This window comes from Amblyraja radiata, chromosome 11 (genome assembly GCF_010909765.2).
Source record: "Amblyraja radiata isolate CabotCenter1 chromosome 11, sAmbRad1.1.pri, whole genome shotgun sequence".
NCBI lineage: Eukaryota > Metazoa > Chordata > Chondrichthyes > Rajiformes > Rajidae > Amblyraja > Amblyraja radiata.
In genome coordinates this window covers 2842444-2852781 of record NC_045966.1, presented here as the reverse complement: position 1 = coordinate 2852781, position 10338 = coordinate 2842444, and positions in this window count along the sequence as shown.

The following is a 10338-nucleotide window of genomic DNA, read 5'->3' as shown; positions in this document are numbered from 1 at the left end:
CTGCGGCGACCTAATTGAAGAGTTTGCCCTTGGCTCATACTCACAGCATGGTCGACACGAGGTCTTTGTTATGCCCAATTCCCCACTCTGTTAGCCCCAAGAGCTGTATCTAAAGCCCCTGTCCCCACTTAAGGAAAACCTGAACGAAACCTCTGGAGACTTGCGCCCACCCAAGGGTTTCCGTTGCGGTTCCCGAGGGTTTTGTCAGTCTCCCACCTGCTTCCGCTACCTGCAAGACCTCTGGCAACCACCTGCACCTCCAGGAACCGCACGGAAACCTTGGGTGGGGGCGCAAAGTCTCCCGAGGTTTCCGTTCAGGTTTCCTAAGTGGGACAGGGGCAAAGCTCTCCTTCACCGCTCAAGAGTGGTTCCTGTGTACTCGAGGGCCTCACTAGGTGCGGCGTATTTCAACATGCTGAAAAAGTGCCCGCGAGTAAAAAAAGGTCGCCATGGAAAAAAATCAATATTTTTTTTTACTCGTAGGTTTAGTCGTAGTAGGTCGCATGTTAGTCTAGGTAATCGAGGGTAGTCGTAGATGGTCTTCAACATAGTCGAAGGAGGGTCGTCTTCACTCTCCACTATTCGTGTCCAATTGTCCGAAGGTTGGTGGTAGCTAGTCTTCAACATAGTCGAAGCTGGTCTTCAACATGACATTTTTTCAAACTCTCCTAAACTCTTCTAATCTCGCCAATTAGGTCTCCCAAGTGGGACAGCCCCTAAAGGGAAGGGATTCCACACTGGCCAGCGGGCCACATGAGTGGCAAGGGTGGGGGAGAAATTTGGGAAATTTGAGTAATGTATGTAGACGGTATTAAATATTTGTATAGCCTCCGAAAATGGGCGGATGAATTTTTTGCACAGTTCATGCATTGTACATATTTATTACTTGAATAAAGTCTACTTTGAAATAAAAAAAAATTTAAAAGACCGCATTTAGAGTATTGTGTTCAGTTCTGGGCACCAAGTTATAGGAAACTTGTGGATGATCAGCCATGATCACATTGAATGCGGTGCTGGCCAAAGTGTCGAATGGCCTACTCCTGCACCTGTTGTCTATTGTCCATTGTCTATTGAAAGATGTAGTCAAGCTTGGAAAGGGTACAGAGGATATTTACGAGGATGTTGCCAGGACTCGAGGTTGTGAGCTACAGGGAGAGGTTTGGGCAGGCTGGGACTCTATTCCTTGGAGCGCAGGAGGATGCGGGGCGATTTTATAGAGGTGTATAAAATCATGAGAGGAATAGATCGGGTAGATGCACAGACTCTCTTGCCCTGAGTAGGTGAATCGAGGACCAGAGGACATAGGTTTAAGGTGAAGGGAAAAAGATTTAATAGGAATCTGAGATGTAACTTTTCCACACAGAGGTTGGTGGGTGTATGGAACAAGCTGCCGGAGGAGGTAGTTGAGGCTGGGACTAGCTCAACTTTTAAGAAACAGTTGGACCGGTACATGGATAGGACAGGTTTGGAGGGATATGGGTCAAACGCGGGCAGGTGGGACTAGCGTAGATGGGACACGTTGGGCGGTGTGGGCAAGTTGGGCCAGTTTTCACACTGTATCACTCTGTGACTCTTCACTTACTAAGTGAGAGTGTAAAGGGCCTGTCCCACTTAGGTGACTCTTTAGGCGACTGCCAGGGACCAGTTTTAATGGAATTCACCCACGACACCTGGTAACAACCTCCGACAGCAAGAAATTGTCGCCACAGTCGCCGAAAATGTGTCAACTTTGAAAGTTTGGCTGCAATCGCCTGTAGTCCCCCAGAAAATCGCCTGTGGGACAGGCCCATAAACAGACACGAGTTGTGTGTGCAGTGTTAAAGATCTGATTAGCTCGTATGGTTTAAGAGGGAACTGCAGATGCTGGAAAATCGAAGGTAGACAAAAGTGCTGGAGAAACTCAGCGGGTGCAGCAGCATCTATGGAGCGAAGGAAATAGGCAACGTTTCGGCCCGAAACCCTTCCGGGTTTCGACCCGAAACGTTGCCTATTTCCTTTGGGTTTCGGCCCGAAACGTTGCCTATTTCCTTTGGTTTCGGCCCGAAACGTTGCCTATTTCCTTCGCTCCATAGATGCTGCTGCACCCGCTGAGTTTCTCCAGCACTTCTGTCTAACTCTTTGAATGCTTGATTATTGTATGTTTATTTGTGTGTTTTGCGCTAAGCTGCAGCAAGCTGGTTCCGGCTCCACTACATATGACAATCAGTCCTGAGGGAACGGTGCATTGTCTGAGGTGGTGCGGTTTGAACGCATTGAAATGTGTTAGCGATGGACAGCAGTTTTGAGCAGGTGACTGGGAAATATTCCAAGAGGCATTCCTGTGGTTGCTTCCATTGCCAATATTTACAGATGCTACATGGCAATTAGTTTTCATATAAATCAGGCAGCTGTTGACAGCTGGGCCAAGCTTGATGCAACAGGCCTGGTCTTTATGCCCCAGCAGAAGCAAATAATGAAAATATCAGCTGGGTTCCAACCAGATCTTGGCGTCTGCACCAACGATACATTCCCCAGAGCCAACAGAAGAGGCTTAGCTTCCAATAAATCCTGATAATAAAGTGATCACACTCTGAGAATTCTTCTGTGGTATTATCTGTCAGTCACACGGACAGCTGTAATGGGAGAGGAGCCAAAAGATAGCTTTTTCCTCGAGGTGATTCAATGCTTCACATTCAACGTGGCACGATGGACTACACCCGCTGAGTTACTCCAGCACTCTGTGAAACGTCACCTATCCATGTTCTCCACAGATGCTGCCTGACCCGCTGAGTTACTCCAGCACTCTGTGAAACGTCACCTATCCATGTTCTCCACAGATGCTGCCTGACCCGCTGAGTTACTCCAGCACTCTGTGAAACGTCACCTATCCATGTTCTCCACAGATGCTGCCTGACCCGCTGAGTTACTCCAGCACTCTGTGAAACGTCACCTATCCATGTTCTCCACAGATGCTGCCTGACCCGCTGAGTTACTCCAGCACTCTGTGAAACGTCACCTATCCATGTTCTCCACAGATGCTGCCTGACCCGCTGAGTTACTCCAGCACTCTGTGAAACGTCACCTATCCATGTTCTCCACAGATGCTGCCTGACCCGCTGAGTTACTCCAGCACTCTGTGAAACGTCACCTATCCATGTTCTCCACAGATGCTGCCTGACCCGCTGAGTTACTCCAGCACTCTGTGAAACGTCACCTATCCATGTTCTCCACAGGTGCTGCCTGACCCGCTGAGTTACTCCAGCACTCTGAGTCACTTTGCTGAAATACAGGCACTGCATGGAATCATCAGCGTGAATGGACAGGAATTAATAACCAGAAGTCATAGGTTTAAAGTGAGAGGGGAAATATTGAATAGAGGCAATCTTTTCACACAATGGGTGGTGGGTATATGGAATGAGCTGCCAGAGGAGATAGTTGAGGCAGGGACTATCACAATATTTAAAAGATACTTGGATAGATACATAGATAGGACAGGTTTAGAGGGATGTGGGTCAAACATTGGCTGGTGGATGCGGCGTCTTGGGCAAGTTGGGCCGAAGGGCCTGTTTCTGAGCTGTATCACTCTCTGACATTGGTGTAATGCAGAAAACATTCCAACCAGTTTTCACCCAGCAAACTCCCACAACAGCAATGTGTTAATGAGCAAAGAATCTACGATTGCGAGACTGATTTTGGAAAGGGCATGAGCCAAGATGCGGTGGACATCTCCAATGGTCTTTGATGCAGTGCTGCAGTCCCTCTTCACACCACGGAGGGCGGTGGCCCCAATTTTACAGGTCATCCAAATAAATACACTTCAGACAATAGATTTCTCACTCAATACTGAACTGGGTTGCCAGCTGAGCTGAGTTTTCTGTGCTGAGGTCTATGCAGTGGGACTTGGAGCCCACAGAAGGTGCAGCCACGAACACTCGAGTATTTAATCTTTGGCTTGTTTTAGAATTCAGTTTAGAAGTACAGCAGTGAAACGGGCCGTCAGCCCACCAAGTCCACGCCAACCAGCAATCCATACACAAACGCTATCGTACACCTACACACGCCAGGGACAATTTACAATTTTACCAGAGGCAATTAGTCTACAAACCCGCACGTCTTTGAAGTGTGGGAGGAAATTGGAGCACCCGGAGTAAACCCACGCAGGTCACGGGGAGAACGTGCAAACTCCGTTCAGGCAGTACCCCTAGTCAGGACGGAACCCGGGTCTCTGGCTCTGTGAGGCAGCAACTCTACCGTTGCGCCACTGTGCAATCTAGTTAAGTCAAGGCCTGTTAAGTGAAGGCAACTGTAGCGTGTGTCTGCAATGGATCACACAGCCCAGTACAGGCAACAAATTAAACCCCAGAGGTGGAGAAACAAGGAACTGCAGATGCTGGTTTACAAAAATAGACACAGTGCTGGAGTAACTCAGCGGGTCAAGCAGCATCTATTATCTATTAACATATAAGATTATTAAGGGTTTGGACACACTAGAGACAGGAAACATGTTCCCGATGGTTCCCGATGGGGAAAGCAACCCCCTCGTCAATTCTTCCCTTCCCTCCCGCACCACCCCCTCCCCGGGCACTTTCCGTTGCAACCGCAAGAAATGCAACACCTGTCCCTTCACCTCCCCCCTCGACTCCATTCAAGGTCCCAAGCAGTCGTTCCAGGTGCGACAAAGGTTCACCTGTATCTCCTCCAACCTCATCTACTGCATCCGCTGCTCTAGATGTCAGCTGATTTACATCGGTGAGACCAAGCGTAGGTTGGGCGATCATTTCGCCGAACACCTCCGCTCAGTCCGCAATAACCTACCTGACCTCCCGGTGGCTCAGCACTTCAACTCCCCCTCCCATTCCCAATCCGACCTCTCTGTCCTGGGTCTCCTCCATTGCCAGAGTGAGCAACAGCGGAAATTGGAGGAACAGCACCTCATATTCCGTCTGGGGACCTTGCGTCCCTATGGCATTAACATTGAATTCTCCCAATTTGGCTAGCCCTTGCTGTCTCCTCCCCTTCCTTAACCCTCTAGCTGTCTCCTCCCACCCTCCCATCCGCCCGCCCTCGGGCTCCCCCTCCTCCTCCCCTGTCCTTCTTTCTTTCCCCCCCCCACCCCCTATCAGTCTGAAGAAGGGTTTCGGCCCGAAACGTCGCCTATTTCCTTCAGGGTTTCGGCCCGAAACGTCGCCTATTTCCTTCAGGGTTTCGGCCCGAAACGTCGCCTATTCCTTCGCACCATAGATGCTGCTGCACCCGCTGAGTTTCTCCAGCAATTTTGTGTACCTAACATGTTCCCGATGTTGGGGGAGTCCAGAACCAGGGGCCACAGTTTAAGAATAGCAGGTAAACCATTTAGAACAGAGACGAGGAAACACTTTTTCTCACAGAGAGTGGTGAGTCTGTGGAAATCTCTGCCTCAGAGGGCGGTGGAGGCCGATTCTCTGCATACTTTCAAGAGAGAGCTAGATAGGGCTCTTAAAAATAGCGGAGTCAGGGGATGTGGGGAGAAGGCAGGAACGGGGTACTGATTGTGGATGATCAGCCATGATCACATTGAATGGCGGTGCTGGCTCGAAGGGTCGAATGGCCTAGTCCTGCACCTATTGTCTATTGTCTATCTGTGGAGAACGTGGATAAAGGTGCAGACCCTCTTCTGACTGATTGTAGGTGGGGGGGGGGGCGGGGGCGGGGGCTTGGGGGGGGGGGCGGGTGCTTGGGAGGGGGGGGGGGGGGGGGCTTGGGAGGGGGGGGCGGGGGCTTGGGAGGGGGGCGGGGGCTTGGGAGGGGGGGGGCGGGGGCTTGGGAGGGGGGGGGGGGGGGCTTGGGGGGGGGGTAATCATGCTAGAAAAGATGAGGGGCAGCACAAAGGTTGGCAGGCAATAGGTGAGCACAGGTGAGGGGGGAGGGGGAGGGGGGGTGACAGGCAGACGGATGGACAATGGCCAGAGATTTAAAAAAAAGACAGAAGATAGGAAACAAAAGGTATGAAGAGTTGCGAAGGTGGAGTAAAGAATGTGGGTGTACGGGGAGGAGGTGAGGGGAAGAGACAGGTGTAGGTCCAGGTACAGAGGTGGTGGTGGGGGGGGGGGGTGAACCTAGGGCTTCCCACTTGAACAGTCTGGAAGGTAGACGCCCCCTTATGGTTTTAAAAGTCACCAACATCCCGACACCCATGTCCAAGTGGCCTCCATGATCCAAACCTCAAGTCAACTTACAGGATAGTCTAATTTATTTATTCTTACATGTACCACGTGGATTGTCACCTTGTCGTGGTGGAGAAGCTTGTGTGGACCTGAGATCCTGAGAGCGATGCCGTCTGGAGCTATGCTCCTGGTAGGGCCACCCATGGCGGTAAGGTCGAGGGGGAGGTCTCTGACAAAGAGCCAATCCAACCAAGACCTCAACGGTGGAACAGGCGGAGGACGATGGCTGACCTTAGTGGAGCTAACGTCACAACGGCTGGGAAGGCGGATGAAGGCTGCGGCAGAAAAGGGTCTCCAGTCGCCACTGGATCCTGACCCAGATCTGTCAAGGACCGTGGGGTGGCTGTCTGTGCACCAGTCTCCCCACGTTAAACAAAGTCACGCACAGGCGTCCTCCATAGACCGCCGATGATGACATTGAAATGCTTTTTCATTGCGTGCTAACCAGTCAGCGGAAAGACTATATATCATTACAATCAAGCAGTCCATGGTTGTACAGATACAGGATAAAGGTATAACCTTTAATGCAAGATTATGTCCAGTAAAGTCCAATTACAGATAGTCCGAGGGTCTCCAGTGAGGTAAATGGGAGGTCACGATCGCTTTCTAGTTGGTGGTAGGATGGTTCAGTTGCCTGATAACAGCCGGGAAGAAACTGTCCCTGAATCTGGAGGTGTGTGCGTTTTCACACTTCTGCACCTCTTGCCCGATGGGAGAGGGGAGAAGAGGGAGTGGCCGGGGTGAGACTGGTCCTTGATGATGCTGCTGGCCTTAATCAAGGACAAGTCAAATGTGGGGGCTTTGGAGAGGGTGACCAGAAAGATGGCTGGATTAGAGGGTTACCCTGTACCCTGTACACTTATCCTTTATCCTGTATCTGTACACTGTGAACAGTTGGAAGTGTAGATGGAGTCAATCCAACGCAGTTAGACACAAGGTGTCGGAGTAACTCAGCGGGACAGGCAACATCTCTGGGGAGAAGAAGGGTCTTGACCAGAAACGTCACCTATTCCTTATCTCCAGAGATGCTGCCTGTCCCGCCGAGTTACTCCAGCATTTTGTGTCTATCTTCGGCTTAAACCAGCATCTGCAGTTCCTTCCTCCTCGAATGGAAGGGAGGTTGGTTTGTGCGATGCTCTGGGGCTGGGTCCAGAATTCTCTGCAGTTTCTAGCGGTGTCGGATGGAGATCGTCCCAAACAATTGGGATGTAATTGTGGAATAAAGATGCACGGTCAACATCCATCTGTGCGTGGCGCGTGGAATTACACGCACACGCATACCGTGGATAGCACGGGGATTAAAGCTGTATGCTAGTTATTCCCTTTCGGCTGACAGATCATAGACAGAGGGAGTCTCTGATGGCCTGCGATGGGATTATCATCTGATTGAAAATTCTCTTTCAAGGTTTCGAACAACAACAGGCCAGGTGCAGAGCACATTAGCAACCCGGATTTGAAATGCAGAGGGAAGCTGTGGGATTGTTGTGGAGCCTCTCGCGCCCCTGGAGTTGATTGTAATTAAATCGAGCACCTTGCCTGATTCCTGACTGCTCCATCTGGTCTCTGTTTGCCTGTGGTACGAAGACTGCCACAAACTCTGGAGGAAGGGTCTGTGCTCTCTCTCTCACACACTCTCTCTCTCTCCCTTGTGAAGGTTGAGGGGGGGTGGGGGGGGTCTCTGATTAATTCCTTCAATCTTCAACTCTCTTTTTGTTTAATTGTGACGGCAGGCGAGAAAGGAAAGACAGTTTTCATCGCGTCCGCACTTTAGAAGTGGGGAATATAAAGCTGCTGTGATCAGCGAGCTGGAACCTATCGTCAGGGAATGGATGTCCATCAAGGTTTAAATAAAAGAGAAAAACATGGCAGATCTCAAGATAATTAAGAGCAACACTGTAGGAATAAATCAATGCGAGATGCCCTCACCCTAATCGCACCTTATTTACTGCTTCTTTCCAAGTGATCATATCTCGTTGACAGAGCTGAATTTCTATGGACATCGTGATATAATCGCTGGTCTGGCTGTTTGTTTATACAAACAAAGCCAGTGAGTGATTAGTGGCAGCAAGGAGAGGTCCTTGTGATTAGAAATATTCTTCTGAACCGATGTGGGTCAGGATCCAGTGGCATGGAGCCCAAGTCAACGGGAGACAAAGCGCAGTCCAACCAAGACCTCAACGGTAGAACAGGCGGAGGACGATGGCTGACCTTAGTGGAGCGTCACAACGGCTGGGAGGTGCTGCTCCTCTAATTTACGGTGGTCCTCACTCTGGCCATGGAGGAGGCCGAGGACAGAAAGGTCGGATTCGGAATGGGAGGGGGAGTTGAAGTGCTGAGCCACCGGGAGATCAGGTTGGTTATTGCGAACTGAGCAGTTCGTACCCACGCAAATTGCCCAATTCAAGCGTGTATTGTCTCTCCTATGACTGGTTAGCACGCAACAAAAGCTTTTCACTGTACCTCGGTACACGTGACAATAAACTAAACTGACTGAATACCCTTGCTGTAATAGTGTGACCAACACTGTTTGCAAATCTCCAGACGTAATCCCCTCTAGTGAAAATGTTCTTATGAGATCAAAATAAATAGTGACTCAGTGAATTTATAGAAACATATAAAATGATTAAGGGATTGGACAGGCTAGATGCAGGAACAATGTTCCCCATGTTGGGGGAGTCCAGAACCAGGGGTCACACAGTTTAAGAATAAGGGATCGGCCATTTAGGACTGAGATGAGGAAAATCGTTTTCACCCAGAGAGTTGTGAATCTGTGGAATTCTCTGCCACAAAAGGCAGTGGAGGCCAATTCACTGGATGTTTTCAAGAGAGAGTTAGATAGAGTTCTTAGGGCTAACGGAATCAAGGGATATGGGGAGAAAGTAGGAACGGGGTACTGATTGTGGATGATCAGCCATGATCATATTGAATGGCGGTGCTGGCTCGAGGGGCCGAATGGCCTCCTCCTGCACCTATTTACTATGTTTCTATGTTCTATGTTTATGACACCCTGCTGGAAAAGAGGACAATTGGCATCCCACTGATGTATTACAGGTAACAAGACTCCAACAAGCTGATGTAACGAAACCAAATGTAGGATCAGATGTAAACCACAAGCCATGTTCAAGCTGTACGTTGGCAAACAATTCGATGTGGATTTGCAGTTTTGTAAAACTGTTCCCATCGAACAGTGATGCAAATTAATGTTGTCTTGCAAAGAGCGGCGTTGAATTCAATCGTGGCGTTCTACACAATGTGTGACAGTCAGCTCATTTGCCGAGAGCTCTTTTGCTGTCTTTCTATACAAGAATGTGACAAAACTTGCAAATTATCCTGCAGCGATTGACAATTCCTCCCATTACTGCATCATTCTTCACCACTCAAACTCTTCATACCCCTTACACCACCTCTCCCTCTCCCTCTCTCTCTCTCTCTCTCTCTCTCTCTCTCTCTCCAGCGCTCTCTCTCTCTCTCTCTCACGCGCTCTCTCTCTCGCTCGTCTCCCGCACACATTTCGTAATTAGTCCGGGTGTCAGGGGTTATGGTGAGAAGGCAGGGGAATGGGGTTGGGAGGAAAGAGAGATAGGCAATAGGCAATAGACAATAGACAATAGGTGCAGGAGTAGGCCATTGGGGCCTTCGAGCCAGCACCGCCATTCAATGTGATCATGGCTGATCATCTACAATCAGTACCCCGTTCCTGCCTTCTCCCCATATCCCCTGACTCCGCTAACTTTAAGACCCCTATCCAGCTCTCTCTTGAAAGCATCCAGAGAATTGGCCTCCACCGCCCTCCGAGGCAGAGAATTCCACAGACTCACAACTCTCTGTGGGAGAAAGTGTTTCCTCGTCTCCGTTCTAAATGGCTTACCCCTTATTCTTAAACTGTGGCCCCTGGTTCTGGACTCGCCCAACATCGGGAACATGTTTCCTGCCTCCAGCGTGTCCAAACCCTTAATAATCTTATGTGTTTCAATAAGTTTTCCTCTCATCCTTCTAAACTCCAGCGTGTACAAGCCCAGCCGCTCCATTCTCTCGGTATACAACAGTTCCGCCATCCCGGGAATTAACCTGGTGAACCTACGCTGGGCTCCCTCAATAGCAAGAATGTCCTTCCTCAAATTAGGGGACCAAATCTGCACACATTAGATCAGCCATG